Genomic DNA, 17,177 nt, shown 5'->3' on the forward strand with positions numbered 1-17,177 from the left:
ACTACCGTTTCTGGGCAGTGAGGGCTTCACAAAAGCCTCCTTTAGAGTAGTAGACTGTAGAAACTTTCCATGCGTATAGCGTCCACTCACAGCTATCAGGTAGAAGTGCTTTTAGCCTGGTTTGTCCGTGTTTTATTGAATTTCGAGGCCTGTTAGGGATTTTATTTCAAGCGATTTCACAAAATGTAAATGATTTTCTTGTGTGTTGTATTGATTTTTTCCTTCACCAGTAACATACACTGATTTTTACACTCCGACAGAAAAATAGTCCAGATAAACAAAGTAGTGTTGTGTGTTTCATTGAACAGTGTGTCTGGCTTTCTTTCATTTGTTTCCAAATGTTGACATAAATCTTCCAAACAAAGAGGAAACTTTGACCAGGAGCAACCAAATGTTTTTTCTTCTAGATTTCCTTGATCTGTCTTCCTCCCTCCCCTCTTCCAAAAGCTGCACCAACCGCTTTACCTTGGAAAACTGAACTGAACTCAATTCAATCAACAGATTTCCTTAAAAGTCGGAAAGGCCCACCAGGATAACCTCCTAAAGTCCCTGGATGGTTACAGTAATTGGTCACGTAGAGTAATGCGTGCAGCCCGTGAGCCAAAGCAATGACTAACAGCTGATGAGTGGAAATGTCTTTAACATAAAAGCAGAGTCCAGTGCTGTGTCTCGCCTCCCTTTTCTCTGCTCCCCTCCCTCCGTCCCTCCTCCCTCTTCCTGCTTTCCCGCCAACTGAAAGATTCCCTCTCCCTCCCTCCCTCTCCCTCTCCCTCTCTCTCCCTCTCCCTCTCTCCTCTGACAAATAAACAGGTCTCACGTGAGCTCCTCTCCCGCTCTCCGTCTACGTGTTCTCGGGGACGACACCGCCCTGTCTGGCCTCCGTGGCGACCTGAGCCGCGCCGTGATTGGTCGAGTCCGAGAGAAACTGCGGCCCGGAGGAACAGTGAGTTGCAGACAGGCATAGCGTGTCTGAGACAAAAACACAGGGCGTCCTGCCAGCCGCAGTCCCCGAGGAGAGAGGACCGGGGATGGAGTGCCTGGCTGGCTGCTGGACAAGTCGGTGTGAAGGGCTTCACTGTAACACACTGTGCATCTGCTATGCGCGCACGTTGTGACCACATGATGAATACTTCCACAGTGCAGAAGATTGTGTTCCTTAAAAGTCTTTTGTCTGTGACATTACACATCCCTGTTAGTTCCAGCACTCACGTACGCCATTCTTAAACAGATATATCAAATTTAGGTAGGAAACGCTTCCATCGTGGGCTGGCTGAGTAATGAAATGGCACAAAGCTTCAACAGATGACAGATGCAGGAAACACCACACAGAAAACCTGTCTAATTCACTGTCATTTAGTCAGTTATAAAAGAGGTCCGGCAAGCTGCTGTCAATGGGAGACTGCAAACCTCTATTTTTTGCTTGTCGGTATCTATCTGTTCCCAAATTGCAACTGCATCTATTCAAAAGAGCTGAAAAGCGATTTAATACGAGGAGAGACAAGTGACAAGTGAAAATGTTAGCTTAATCAACGTGGATATTATGAACATTAAGTTGTCTGGCAGACGGAGACGCTTCCTCACTGCTGACTGATTATGTCTCTAATTAACTGTGTAATTTCCTTGCTGAATGACTGGTTGTTGGTATGACAGACGGGTGGAAACGATAATAACCGCTGTACTGAGCAGTGGCATGCGAACATAGCAGCATATCATGAGTTACAACCTGCAGTGAAGATTAGCATTTACCAACGCGTATAGTGGTCATGACTTTACTTATTTATTACTGAAGGCAAGGTGGAGCTGGCATAAAGTGGCCCAACAGACCAAGCAAACATCATCTCCAACATCAGGAAATGCACAGAGAAACATTTCAACATGACAAAACATTACACATCTGAGTTTTAAACAGTCCATTTCTTCTATTTCTTGATCTGATTTGGTAAACGACGACGTTTTTTTCAACCAGTTATGTAACCAAAAGCAATACATTGCTGCTGCTTATTAGAACATCTGAAATGATGTTGAACCCCGAAAAGAACGATTTTTTTTCCCTCAATGTGAGGACACAAAACGTATTAGTTTCTTAAGTTGACCCATTAATTCTCTCTCTCTCTCTCTCTCTCTGTGTGTCATCATGGCTAATGATGTGGAACTACCCCAGACGTGGTTTTGAGTACTTTACCAGGTGTTTATATGTCTTTGTCTGGACCGATTTGGCAACGCGTTGGCGTCACAACAATCAGGAAACTTCGCCCCCCCCGTCCCGATTTGGAGCCGAAAAAGCAGATTTGCCGGTGCAATTCCATCCCAACATGGTCCCTTCGCCTAGCAATAGAACATGTTCTAATTTTTTAAGAACACTGAAAAGAATCCTGGGTGAACAAGCAGAAGAGAAAGAGAAAGAAACCCCAAATTGATGAGCCAGGCAAGATAAAACAGAGAAAGATATGTGCTTCAAAGATATTTCAGAAAACCCCGTGTCTCAGCCAGCCTCTTCCCACCACACCCTAAATCTCCCTCTTCTTTCCCCTCTGACTTGCAATTAGCACTTTCTGTGACGGGTCTCAACCTGCCACGATGGAGCTGATTCACCTCCTTTAAAAACCCCCGTGTGTGTCATGAAAATGTATCACATCTTGACTAAGATCCTTGGTCCCTGGTTTCGGAGAATGAGACAAAACAAAAACACCACAGCGTTTTCTTCTCTTTACACTTTTTTTTTTAACTGTCTCTCGGTTTGATGGGTGTAGTATGTGTATGATTGGCGGGTCTGTCATACTATTAATTTGCTAATAAAATCAGCTGAACTTCTAATTAAGCATAAGCCAAACTGATTTCATCGTAATTTATTGCTGTTGACTGTTTGTTAATTAGTTTTACTTTGTTCATATGTCATGATCACTGACCTGGATTTTGGACAGGGGGTTACAATAGCTTCCCATGCTGCCTTAAATAAACCTGCCTCTGGCAGATTTTATCGGCTCTAGTTTATTACATGAACTTACGTTAGTTTCCTGCGATGGCTCAAAACAGGCCCCAGACAATAGATTATATTGTACAGAGGCTGATTAATTGGTCCTAGTTTTAATATTATTATGTTTGATAAAGGAAAAGATTCCACCTTTTTGACACGTTTTACTGCTTAGCTTATGAAACAGTCTCATTGTGATACTGATGTCTCTATATGACCTACATAAGCAAACAAGCTGCTTGCATTCGCTCACATTCTGGTATAGTAGCTTTCAAATAAATACTACACGGTCTATGTTTTTTGCCGCTCTTTTTTTAAGGTGACCTTCAACCCTTCAAACTAACATATTTGATAATGTGCACAGGCACTGTAGATAAGCATTGGCTGAAGATGCAAACGACTGCACCTTAAAAACAGACAGTTTAAACCATTATTTAGTGTACGTATGTAAAAAATAGTATGTAATGGTTTACTTCTTCTTCTTTACATACTACTTTAGCTTTTGAAAAGAGGTTGAAAAAGGCACCGCCCTTCAAAGCCTTTAAATGTTGACCTGAACTCTTTAACTGTACTATTTGCCTTAGCAGTTGAAGTACTTTAATGTTTGCTAAGCTATGATTGGATAATCGCTGTTGCTGGATGGTCAATTTACAACATTATCTTTTACTTCAAAGCTAAGGTAAACTGGTTTCAGATAAGCGTTTCATACATCAGTGAGTTTACTCAGTTTGTTATGGTGAGACGCATCATTCCAATGACCTTTGCACAGGAACTTCCTGCTTTCTTTTAGACTTCACAGCCCCTCTAAGGAGGAAACTTTCAGTCCACCACCAGCTTATGATGCGCTATGATGTCACCAGAACCCCTAAAGTCTGAAAACTGAACATTCTTTGCAGAAGGAATGTGTCAGTGGTTTTTTGTTTGGCCCCATGGGGTTATCAGGCAGCAGTAGGAACATACCAAAGTCTGTACAACAAACCAAAAAAACATCCATCTGTCACCAGCGTGTCTCTTTGAAGAGACCGGCAAGGTCAAAGGGCGTTGGGGTCAGGTGTGATGTACATGACAGCAACCGTCACAAACAATAGGTGGATTTGCAGAAATGAAAGCTTTATCTGGGGACGGGTGAAGGCAGATGAAAGTGACAGTTCTTGGCCAAATATCAGGGCGGCTCAGTCATCTCCTCTTGTATTGCATGTGTGTATTTGGTTTTCTTTGATTGTTTAAAAGGTCAATGCAGAAAATACTCACGCGGTGCCTAATGGAAATACTGTTTCACGGCAACGCTTCTGCTATCCACCACAAGAAAAGGCACAGGGACTCACATGCCGTTTCCACAACTCCTTACATGACTCACGAGAAAATATGTGCCTAGCTCTTCCTCCTTCTTGTTCCCTTTGTTCTAATTTTAAAAGCCCCGACAAATAAATAACCTCTCCATGGGATTTCGAATGAGTCAGCGGGGCCTTTCATCACACGCCGATGTGTCAGTGAGTTCAGACGCTTGTAACTCGATCGCAGCTGAGAGGGAGCGAAAGACGCCGGCCTTTGACCTCTGTCCGGGCTCTGCATCCTCTCATCTCTCGTGAGACGAGATGCAAAGCTACAGAGTTTAAGCGCTGCCAAGGCCCCCTGCACATCTGAGCATGGCCGCCGCTGTCCTCGATGTGCACCCTGGGGACACGACACAAGTAGTGTCACTCTAAATAACGGTAATGACTGTTGTGGCTGTTTCTTTGATTTCATTTATTTTCTTTCCTTCTGCCTGTTTTTCTTTTACGTTAAAAGATTTTTTTTCAGACTAAAGTAAACTCCTCCCAGGCCATGGAAGACATCTCACAGTAACACTGCTTTTAAGTAGTACTACTTGTGGTCAGCAAACTCATCAGTGAACTGATCCTCCTGATATTCTCTTCAAGTACATTCAAAGCTAAGCTGTGTAGTTTTTACGTTCAACCATAAGGATGCAAAGATAATTCAATTTGGTCTGAAATACTGAACATGAGCATAACTTCCATTTAAATATGCCACTGTTGTGCATATTTAAATGTGCTGTTGATGAAGATGGGGCCAATGAATTCAAATCATGGACAGCGATGAGACAGTTGTTGCTTTTTGGTTTTGGTTGGGATAAGTGTCCAAATTTGAAATGGACATTTCTCTCTGTAATTGCAGTTAAAAACTAGCAAACTGCATTCAATCATCCAGAATTCTAACAGCAGAATCAGTATACGATGACGATTAGCACATAGGAAGTCAAACTATATATAAAGAGTGACATTGGCACACTCTGTTTGTCCACCTAAGTTGCCCTTGCTTCAACTAAAACTTAACCACACCATCACCCAATGTTTCACATAAAACATCTACACCAACATTTGCTGGCATGTTAACGCTTTGCATCTCGAGTGGGCTGTGTTTGCAGGGGTGGTGGGGGGGGGGTGACGTGTGACACAGAAAGAGATAGACTGTTGATAACTGTTGTTTAGTGTAGCAAACCGCACAGAGCTGTGAAACCACTGCCGTGGTCTGAATAATGAGGAACTATAACTGTCATGTTCAGACCCCGAGCGCAAACACACACACACACACAACGTCCAAATCCAAAAACCCTACCCAGCGCGGGACGCTTAAACATTTCACCAGTTAGTTTTAGGTAGAATCCCTCGCAGCAAGATGCAGATTTATTCGTTGAGAAGCAGGTTTGCAAAGTGTGTGACAGAAAACGGTCTTAAAAGTGAAAGAATAACGCGGGACAGATTACATCATTTGACCTCGGATGCCTGATCAAAGCTGCACACACACACGTCCTGCAAGCGTGCCCCTCAACACACGACTCGCATGCTTAGGCCTATTATTACAAAGTGGGTACATGACTGCCGTGTGGTGAGAGAAATGGCAGGAGAGCGAATAGGAGAAGAGACACGTCGAGGTCACTGGGTTCCTGCACGCTGGGCCGACTGGTCACACCACAGGATCACTCGTCTCTCTGGCTCTTCCCATTAGCCTTACCACACACTAACGGTCTGAGTCAGAGAGAGGGGGCCTCTTATGAAATCCAGGTTTGCCACATCGCCCCTCTCTTGGCTAGATAAAAAAAAAAAAAAAGAGACCCATGTCTGCACATGACTGTAGCGCCGGACGCATTCGCCGCCATTATGTCAGTTCCTGCCTGACGTAAAACAGACACAGGTGATGTGTGCACTTGCGTGTGCTCTCGCATGCTTGCGGCATACTTGTTGACTCACGGACGATTTCATTTTCATGGTTGAGCTTGGTCTCAACACGATGGTTGAACAGCTTGAAGCGCTTGGCAGATGTTCACAAGCAATATGGGCTGACCCATATTATAAACATAGATGTGGCGGCACTCATTACCACTCCGATGGCAATGGTGAAGCAGGACTTCATGGCACGAGAAGGCATGTTGGGTTTGCTTAGAAGGGACAATATCTACATTGTCATCCAAATTGTTTTGCACAGACACATGCAAGTATTGCATGCACACTGGGAGATATCACGGAACATAAGCCAAAGTTTGGAGGAACACAGCGCTGCTTTATACAAACAAAATAAACCAACCACACAATTAGAGCCAAGCTTTTTGGGTTTGCTTTCAGTTAAATAAACACACAGGAGTAACAGAGCAATGTAGCAGGCATAATGACCCACAATTAGTTTCTTCAAAGTTTACATGTTGGTGGAGCTAAAGTTTCCCAGCATTCTGAACGTTCACATTTTCCACTAGAGGACAAAATAGACGGCGGACATTGGCAGCTGGGTTGTAAAGGTAACGTTTGCAAATGAGCCGAACGTAACGACGATCACAACATAAATATACTTCGGTCGCCATTAGGATATCTGCAAAAATGAATGGCGATGAATTCCCAAAATTCAAAGCATTGGATACCTGCAATTTGCAATGTAAAGGCATTGTGGACTGACTCATCACAACACCTACCCTTTGTCAGACCCCTTGGCACCACTTTCTAACACAGTGGGTGAGCCTCGGTGAACGAGTGGTTAGCGTGGTGTCTTTAAATAACCATGTAGGTCACTCTCCCACATTGCGTGTGGCAATCAGGGGCTCTCTGTGCTTAGTCTAGAGTAGCCCACCCCCCCCCCCGTCAGTGCATGTTTCGGGGGTGTTTACGTCAGAGTGTGTTCCCCACTGGCTACATGGCCGCCTCTCTGCACTGCACTCATGCAACAGTTAACAGTGAAAAAGCTGTTCCGAGAGCGCCGGTAATGCTGTTAGCTGCAATAGTCAACGGCTATCGCCGCTTCCATGTTGACAAGACACCTTAGAGTTTATTAAAATATATAAATATTCTTGTGAAATTGCAATTATTGAGTTGTGGAAAATGCATTCACACTGGTGACAGAACCTTGTCACTGGCTGTGACTACACAGTCCCATGACTCACGCTGCTCAAGCATCCTCTACAATGATATGTGCAGGCTACACCCACCACAGGCAGCGGCTGCTTTGACCTTTGAACTCCGATAACAAATGACAGCGGTAATCAATTACAAATGAGTTTGAGTAGCTCACTCAAATGTAAATGGATGTTTGAATTATGCATGTGATTATGTCATAAATGATACGTTTTAACACGGTTGACACAATACAAAGACAAAATGTTGTCTGTTAAGTTTTACTTTTATGAATTAAAGGCAAGATTACATCTTAAAATGAGAAAACTTTAAAACGCAGACACATGCTGGCAACACGGTGATACTTTTACTTTATGTGGTGAGGAAATTAAAGAAGTTTGGCACAGTACAGGTTAACTGTGTAGGGTTAAAACAATATTACAAAGTTTGAAGTTTTATTATTATATCTTTATAAAAGCTCAATGTCTTAAGGGGAAAAGACTATTTAATCATCTTCATCCTACTGGTTGAATAATACTTAGATGTGGCCTCCTGTTGAATGACAGACAGATTCTATATCCAGTGCTTCAACCAAACAACAATTCATAGGCCCAATCCCACCGTCGCCCTAAACCCTGAACCCTGAAGGGACTCAGCTGTCACCTCGTGAGTGGTACAGTGTGAGAGTCTGTGAGGGATTTAAATTGTGTAAATATAAATGGGACAGGACTTTGTCACATAGGTGTCACGTCACCTAGACAACATAATAATAATGATTTACAATTCAGGGTATTTATTTAATACGTTTTACTCTCTTCTTTGAACGTTTTTCATAAAGTGTGAGGTCATTTGAAGTGTTTTTTTGTCAAAATTGCTTCGACGACAAAATGTTAATTTCATGAATAAAGTAATAAATATCATCTGATTTCTGTGGGGGGTTTTTCTCCATCTTCATTGCTTAAAGTTTTAAATGTAAACATTTCATTATGACGTTCCTCTTTGTTTACGTCTCTGTGTGTTCTCGATTATCCCATTTTTAACTTCCAAACTATTTAAGAAAGGAAAAATACCCAAAAGATTGCAGAATATTGTGACTTTTACTTTGAAGGAACTTAATTGAGGCTACAAAGGTGGCTCATATCAGGCCAATTATCACCGTGATGTATGAAGGAGGCCTGACAATTGGAGTTTTTTTTTTTTTTTGGAATAGCATGGGAAGGTTGTGGGAAAATTGTGGGAAATTGTGGGACTATTTTGGGACCCGAAGACACCACGGTCACAGATTGAAAATAAACAAAGCGGGCTCAGACATGCATATACATGTTGTATATGTATGTTTTGACCTCAAGAGGCTGCTGATTGACATGCAGCTGCTGCAACACTGTTTACAAGAAGTAATTCAAACTCAAACTTCTTTTCCAGGCGTTTTTTGCAATATTTCCTCCATCCCACATCCAACTAAGCCAAAATAATGCCCGGATGGATGTGTGTGTGTGTTTCCAATGAGGTTTTGTGCCTTACCGTTTCAGATCCTGAGGAAATATTGAAACCACATGCCAGTTTGAATAAAAAACATTTTCAACATCATTTCGTTGTAAAGATGTAGCCATGACGGGCAGCAACAGCCTGACTTGCTTCCCCCGTGCGGATGGGCGTAGTGGATAACCGGGACCTGGCTAGCACCACCCAGCCGCAGCAGAACTACACGTAGTCCCTCTCACGGCACATCCTCCAGAGGAAAGCAAGAAAACAAGGATCCTCTATCGCTGTCTCGCCAGTAAATTTCCTTCAGGGCACCCGTGGGAGCTGTACATTTTCACATATGGCAAACTGAGGCTGGATTTTATGAGGTGATTTGTTTTGGGATTCTGTGAGAAGAGAAGGAGTAAAACTTTAACTGTCTGTGCCAAGACGGAGTGAGAAAGAGAGAGAGAACTAGATGTTTTGGATCGTGTAGTTGTTCTGACATGTAGAACAGTTCCAAGCTCGAAGTCATGGGTTGTCTTTAAATTACACATTGAGTTGTAGATGCAGTGTTGCACTAAAGCAAGAGTCCAGTTCGGAGGAGTGACTTATTTAAAATCAGCGTTGCACTTTGACAAAGGTTCGGTTTAGTCGAGTACTTCTGTTTGCAGAGAACAACAAAGTAAACTCAATGTCCTTTAATCAATGTCACCCTGATTCCAGTCGGATAAAGGAGACTGTTTCACTGCAGCATTCACAACTCCTAAATGCACATGACGCCTTCAAATGGAGAAAAAAAGAGAGAAAGAGAAAGAAACTCATCATGTGTTTGTGGGTCCATGTTATGTCACTTTTCTTGAAATGATAAGCGAGGGCCTTTCTCACTTGACCTCAGTGACCGTGCACTATGAAGACAGACTTGAATGCAGCGCCCCCTAGTGCACCACTAGCTTGAGCTGTGCACACTGACGGGATATTTGGAGACAGCCTGGAAAGCCAAATGTCCATTTGCATGGGCACAGCTTTGGTAATCAGTAACTGCAAAATAAACACCAAAGATCTGACAGCAGCTGCATTTGCTCGCAAAATAGTCTCTCACAAAAACGAGACGTAGTCTAGATGTGTTTGTCTTTACCAGGAATTACCTTGTGATAACAAAATCCTGCATGTAAGGATGACCTCACTTACTTGCATGAAGATGTGAAAAGAGGGACATTTACACCTGTAATGTGAGAAAAATAGAAAGTATACTAATTACAGCAGCTAAAACTCTTTGATTGACAGCTCCGTAGTCTCTGGTGTTAGCTTTGTTGCACCTATTAAAGTGGGAAGAAATGTACATTTTTACGCCAATTAAACAAGAACAAGAACAATACAATCTTTTCAAAGTCATACATGTAAATGCTCATCATGATGGTTGAGTTCCTGATCTCAATCATCACCTCTTTTCAACACCTTGCAGGTTATGGCCTTTTCCTCCTATGGGGCAGTAAAAACCTCTTAATAGAAGCTTATTCTGTTGGAACCTCCTTAAGTCGTGTCAGTCTCCTCTAATAAAACCGCACCCTCGTCTGGGAGGATAACATCCCTCCGCTTCCCGCTAATGCTCCTCCTCCTCTCCACACTCTGGTTGTCCTCCCTCTAACTTTACTTTTGCTTATGTATATTTTAACATTTAAAAAGAAATGGGATCGTCGGAGTGAACTCTATGGTTTGCCCGTGTTCATTGCAGTTTACTTCAACACTATTTGGGTCTCTCTCGAGAGAGAGAAGGAGAGCGAAATGAAGGGTGAATGAAATAAAATGCATACTCCCCCATTCCTTCCACTCCTTCCTCCTTCCCCGCCTCCCTAAACAACCCGTAAACCTCTGATTTATTGTTATTACAGCTGAGCTGAATGAAAGAGTGGCAGGGGCATATTGTAGACAGGAAAGGCAGCGAGGAGGGAGGGAGGGAGTGACGTGGCCCAAGGCCACCGCCCGCAGACGGTACACGGACTTACCAACGGAGTGGGCCAATATGCCCTTTATACCGTGTTTGTCTGTCACGGCAACCTCCATTTCCTCATGTGGGCAAGTTGTCGTCTGGTAGGAAATCAGACTGATTTCAAAGGCTTCAAGGAGAGAGTTTGTCTGTGCTGATTGGGATGTCAACGTGGGATTATGCCTAAATATCAGGGACAATGTAGAAGATAGTCCGTGAAAACAAACAAAAGCTCAGGTGTTTGATTATTAGTTGTTTTTTTCCCTTTCTGTCCAAATCTCTAGCTTCTCCACTCAGCTTGGCAAGCGTTTTTTGGGCCTATCCCATTTCTGACTAAATACGCCAGAACTATTTGTAAAGGATTTAGTCAGACATCTCATTTAACATCAGGGCGACCTGCACTGATTACATTTTTTTGAAGCGCTGTATCTTTTTTTGTTTTGTCCAGATGAAACCCCCAGACAAGTATGACAAAGGCAATGGCACCGACCTCGCTCTGCCAAGGTCACGTGGTTGTTTTTCAAAAAGCGTGGGGAGCAGTAATTGTCCAGATGTTTCAATGTTTTGACCCGGTTTCAACATGATACGACTGTATACAGCCTTGCTGATTGACTGACTAATACACTCACCGTAATCCTGCCGAGAATATGTTTGCAATCAAAATGTATAATCTTTTCAACATGTGAATTACAGTTCCCAGATCACTGTTGTTTCTGGCTATTCTTTATGTTCACTGATGTAGAAGGTCATGAGTCAAGATCAGGTCAGAATTGTCTTTTTTGATGTAATATACTTCTTGCTCTTGAGTGTGATGAAATCTTTGCTCAAACTCATTTATCCACTTGCAAAAATGATTACACTAAAATGGCCACATACTCTTTGAACTGAGGTCATGAACTTCTCTCATCGACATCTTTTAGAAACCTTAGTTCTATCATAATGTACTTTCTATTTAATGTTTTATTTTTCCTTTATTCATGGAGGACGGCTCTTGTCAGGGGTTTGATCCACTAAACGCTTGTTCCTAAATCAAGTTGATGAACAGGGGTAAACATTTAACCTGCTGAGCATCAGCGTAGTAACATGGTCATAGTTATGTTAGCACAATAAAACTAAAGTGGGACCGCAACATGGCCTGGATTTGGCTGTGATGACTCGAAGGGTGTTTTTTCATCTATAGATTTATATAACCAACGGACTCAAAGTACGGCTCTAAGTGCTAGTAATGTTGTCTATGTTCATTTTCTACCTTCATGTTAGAAGTTATGGCCTGAGATAAAAATCTCGCTCACCACAGAAAACGATTTCATCCATTCAGTCAGTGAGAAAACGGCTATTACTATGACACGCGTAAGCCAGAACACCGAGCGTAACACTTGCACTGTGCCCCCCCCACCCCCCCTTACCGCCCCCCGACCTGCTGTTTCCTGCTTCCTAATGCCCACGTTCACACGCTAAGTTCCCACCCTCCACAGCCTCCACCTCTCCTCCAGTTCTCCTTCCGTGCATGCTACTGCCACTGCTGCCCTACATCCACTTACTCTCTCCTTACACACCTCAAGCCCTCTTCTCCCCCCACCCCACTTTAACCCCTCCTCCATCACTTCTTAGCTAATGCCCCCTTTCATTGTCTCAGAGCTCCCTGCTCTTTCTCACCACTCCGCTGTCCTCCTTCTCCTCTTTCTTTTTCCTCCTGTTCGTCTGGCGTTTCCCACACTGCGCACCCCTCAACTCCTCCCGAGACCGTATCTACCGTCCTGCCTCCTCTCCAGCCGTGAAATCCAAGTCCAGCTGAGTACTGCGGGGAGCCAGAGCTACCAGATGGCACTGGGCAGAACCCAAACATCTGCATTACCCGAATGGTTCCCAAACGGGGATCCGAAAGGATATGCAGCTGTATAAACAGCTCGACTGCGAAAAATGCGAGCAATGCAGCCAAGCACAGGGGTCCTCACCAGGTTGCTATGAGAAGAAATATTATTAATAATAATAATAATGAGAGAGGAAATACCTTATCGTGAGACGTGACTGTGCGCCTGTGTGACAGTGGGGCATGGGAAGCACGACAAAGGCCTCAGGTTACACAACACAAACACACACCATGTTATTATGACGGTCCGGTCAGTTACTTTACTGTTTCAAGAGAAACATTTCAACACAAAGATGGACTTTTGATACCGTTGTCATCTCTTTTTAGATTCAGCAGCTGAGGGCTTAGTTTAATTTAGTCTGCCGGCCACTGCTAACAGGGAGAAAACTATTTGCTCTTCATGAAGTTTTAATATAATAGACAAAGTGTCACATTTTTTGTGTCACATAAAGGACCCTAGAGCGTTTTTGTGATTTGTCATAAACAATTAACGTAATCAGAATACAATAATGTTGGCTAGCATTAAGAAAAAAACACTTCAAAGTATATGCAAAAAAGTATTGTAAAAGCATGGTACTTCCCGAAGCTAAATGCAGCTATGCAAGGCATCGAAGCCGCCAGACACACACACACACACACACACACACACACACACACACATAGGCACCCAAAAAGTCCCTTCTGGTGAAAGTTGAAGCAAACACAAAGGCCAGGATATAGTGCAACAATGGGGCTGCACACAGTACATGAATGACTAAGCCAAGCTAGATGAGTCTGGGCTGAAGTAGGATTACCTGCATGTGGAGCGTAACACAAGTAACTACTTCTATACGATTCAACAAAAGCTCGGCCGGTCTTGTGCCTGTTCAGTCTTTTTTTTTGAAGAAACACTGATTTGGACTGCTCTGTGTTTTTGTGTTGAATGGGTTTTAATAGTTTATCTCACAGGGAGCCAATGACCTATTCTCTTTTGCCCCAAACTCTAAAACAACACTCAGGCCCACTTGAGAGTACTCTGGGCTTGGGTGAGTTTTGCCTCTGGCACCGAATCATCGGCACAAGAATCTGGCTGCTCTCTAAAGACAATATTTGTCAGAGTGGCCTGGTTTCAGACCTTTACTGTTTATTACATTCTGCAGCCTCCGGATTCAAACTCAAAATTCCAGTTTCTTATTTTTCTGGTAAAACATGCCAGCCTGATCGAAAGAGCTGGCGTCATTGTCATTCCAAATTAAGTTCAAGTTACCATAGATAAATGTCATCTTCATATATATGTATATATAAATTGTGTATAATAAATGCTGTATGTAGCAGATCACGTCAGATCAGACCAATCATTCAACAGACCAAACCAAACCCCCTGACCCTTGCTGCTGTTTGCTCACGCAGACGTTTGGCTGGTGGGAAAAAGAATTGGCTCTTGATCATTAAATGCTTCACAGAACTCTCAAAAGACTTCACAGACAATGCAACACGCCTTTAAAGTCAACACACTTTGGGTCAAGTATCAAAGGACGTGTGATGGACCCAAATGGGCCCAGTGTTTGGAGCTGTCAGCTTCCTGCACCTGCAGGCTCACATGGCAGAAGTCTGGACCTCCCGTGATAACTCAGTCACAATATTGCAAAAAAACAAGTTCCTCAAGTGTGTGTGTGTGTGTGTGTGTGTGTGTGTATTTGTGAGAAAGAGACAAAAAAGAAAAAGAGGGTGTTCCACTGTTTGAGCAGCATTTGAAACCACTTGTCTGGGTTTTAACATTTCATTTCACCGCCATTTTCATTTTACCTTTCAACTCCTTTTTAAAAAAAACATTAACTAATTAATGATTAAGCGCCAACAGCAACCAGGTTTTGTCGCTTTTCTTTTCTTGCCATTGCCGAGAACATCAAACTGCTTTTGAAGATCAAAGTGACGTGCGCGCCTTTCGCGTCTGACTGTGTGCCCTCGCCGTTCTGCGTTTGCTGCCCGGCTCCTTCCTCTTAACTGCCGCCCGTGCGCTGCGAGATGGCAGGCAGCCACGGCTCAGGTTCTCCATCATAAAGCAACGGAAACCCCTTCTTCCCATTGTTTGAAAGCTCTCCCGATGGCACACCAACCGCAGCCCTCAACAGCGGTGATTTGAAAATGTTCTGTGCAACGTTAATCGAAAATGAGTGCAGAGGTCGCCCATGGATGACTTTCCAGCCCATTAGTGCCAGGAAGGCGTTCATTTTAAAATCGGTGGTGTATTAGTGCCGCTATATAGTGTTTTGACTGTAACTATCCCAGCATTTACTCTAAATATACACATGGCATTCTTCTTCTGTCGAGCATGCCTTTAAGGCATAGCTAAGTAATTACTGGAGATTTTAAAATAAACACATCCGGTGCACAGACTTGGTTTTGTTAACAGGACGACGGGTACCACCCCCCTTCACGGGGCACAACCAGCACTGTATAACACTTGAGTCAAAGCCCGGAGGACGTGACACGAGCTCCCTGCAGACAGAGGTGGAGTGCTGCTCAGGGCTTCTCCTCCATTTTTCTCTCTGTCTCAGTTAAAGGTTTTCATTTTTAAGGCCCTGATGTCTCGGTTACCGACGCGGGCAGGCATATATGGTATGCAGCCGCAGTGCTGTGTGTGATTTAAATCTTGCTCGTGTCTTGCTCCTCCATCTTCTACTCTTCCTGTCTCACTCTGGAACACAGCAGAGATGACAATCAATTGCACAGAAAAACAGAAGGGAAGAAATAGCGCGTTGGGTTGCAGGCTGCTGTCAAGTTCATGTACATATTCAACTTGTTAAAAGCAATCCTATCTCCAATGAATTTGTATAATTATGCAACAGTAATAAATCCAGACTAAATGTTAAGTTTAACAATTCGGATTTTGACCATGTAGCATGTTTAACCCAACTCATAGCACAATGTAAAGCAACTGCAAAGCTTATAACCTGTGAAATCATTTCTTAGCAAAATAAAAAGTGAAAAATTAATGATTGATGAGAAAACGACTGGCAGGGTTACATTAAATTATATTTCTGATGTGGAATATCCATTGAAAAGAGGGCTTTGCAAGCTGCTGCCTGTTAAAGTTATTGTTTCCTACTCTGTAAATCCACTGTCTTGGTATTCAGCCTGGCATCTACTGCACAGTCTGGCACCCGTCAAAGTACAGTACAGTAACATCCTGTCCTCTCTGCACAAAGAATGCTTGTTTTGGCATGCGGTGGGATGTGCTCTCCATTAGAGGCTTTAACCCTCTCCGTCATTGCATTATCTGCACTCATTAATGACTGTCAGAACACGGGAGGGGGGGGGGGGGGGGGGGGTTACATTGCCAGACTTGATACTTGGCACCACTTTGAATCTTTGCCTCAAGGAAATACCAAACAGAAGTAGGCGGATAGTTACAGGAGAGAGGGAAAGAGAAGGATTGCGGTGTGATTGATGCTGATTAATAGCAGTCAAGCAGTTTCAGCTCAACTCGTAGTGTAGTGACACTAAGCCTTGGTAAACGTGTGCTTGAGTGACGTCTCACTTCACTCAACACTGCAGGTGTAATTGCTTTGTTGGTGAGAAGGTGCCCCTTGTGATACACATATCTTTGAATAGTCACTTCCCTTTTAAACCAGCACCGCTGCGACCACGACCCGCTCTCATCTTAAGCCGAACATTAACCAGTACGAATCAATAGCCGTTCAGCATTTGCCAAGAAGGGATGAAGAGCCTTCATTAAAAGACTCGAGGGAGGACTGGACCTCCATGGCCCTTTCTCTCAAAACACCTGTGTTTAAAGTCTGTTCCTGGTAGTGTCAGGTTGATTTGACCAGTCTACCAGATCCCTGCAACTTCCTGCAACAGTTGAGAGGCAAAGCAGGCCGTTATCCCGGAACCAGAGTGGTTGGTGAGGCGTGTGGGGTCAGCCAAGCACTAATTCTGACCATATAACAGCCTGTAGCACCTAATGGCATGTGCTTGCGCTGGGTTCTTTCTCTTTAGTAGAGCTTATCCTGTTAAAGTTTATCTGCATACTACATAAGCTCACGCACTAGATTACACTTGAAGCTTTTTGTTTTTACACAAAGCAGCATAGCAGATGATCGTGGTTAGAGGCATTGTTACAATTTATTCTGCAAGCTCTTTTTCAGTTGCCTTTTATAATGAGCTGGCCCAGGCCCCAAACCCCTGGGAGCAGTATAATCACAGTTTAATGAGCTGTATCAGGACCAGGGACTGGGGATTTAGGGAGTTCCTGACAAGGCCACAGGTCCTACCTGTTACCCTGAATGCTCCCATAACCTAACATCTGGATTTAATGGCAATAAAGCACAATTTGTGTTAACACATGTATTTGGACGCCAATGCACCTAATTTTATCAGCAAATTGATTTAAAAAATGAAGGTCTGCAGTGTTTGATTGCATAATTTATCTTGGTTCTCCGAATGTTGTTGCACAGCAGTTAATGTAAATTATATTACTATGGCATTTTGATAATAACTTTTTTCATCATTAAATAAAATGTCTTTCCT

The sequence above is a fragment of the Gasterosteus aculeatus genome, chromosome 4, assembly GCF_964276395.1.
Source record: "Gasterosteus aculeatus chromosome 4, fGasAcu3.hap1.1, whole genome shotgun sequence".
In the NCBI taxonomy this organism is placed as follows: Eukaryota; Metazoa; Chordata; class Actinopteri; order Perciformes; family Gasterosteidae; genus Gasterosteus; species Gasterosteus aculeatus.